The following is a 298-nucleotide window of genomic DNA, read 5'->3' as shown; positions in this document are numbered from 1 at the left end:
TGTGTGTGTGTGTGTGTGTGTGTGTGTGTGTGTGTGTGTGTGCGCGCGCGCGCGCGGCGCCTCCTGTTGAGTTGTATTATTCGCTCTTTTGCCCTTTTCTTGCATAGCACATTTCGCCAGACATGTTCCCAACAAGAACGACCCCGATTCATCCCGTTGTGTCGCTTTTCTCTCTTCCTGTGTGTGTGTGTGTGTGTGTGTGTGTGTGTGTGTGTGTGTGTGTGTGTGTGTGTGTGTGTGTGTGTGTGTGTGTCGTTTAGATTCTGGGAGCACTGGGGCTGTCGTGTCGCCTCGCTGG

This window comes from Protomyctophum parallelum, assembly GCF_964188405.1.
Source record: "Protomyctophum parallelum genome assembly, chromosome: 23".
In the NCBI taxonomy this organism is placed as follows: Eukaryota; Metazoa; Chordata; class Actinopteri; order Myctophiformes; family Myctophidae; genus Protomyctophum; species Protomyctophum parallelum.
Note: the sequence above shows the minus strand (reverse complement) of the source record.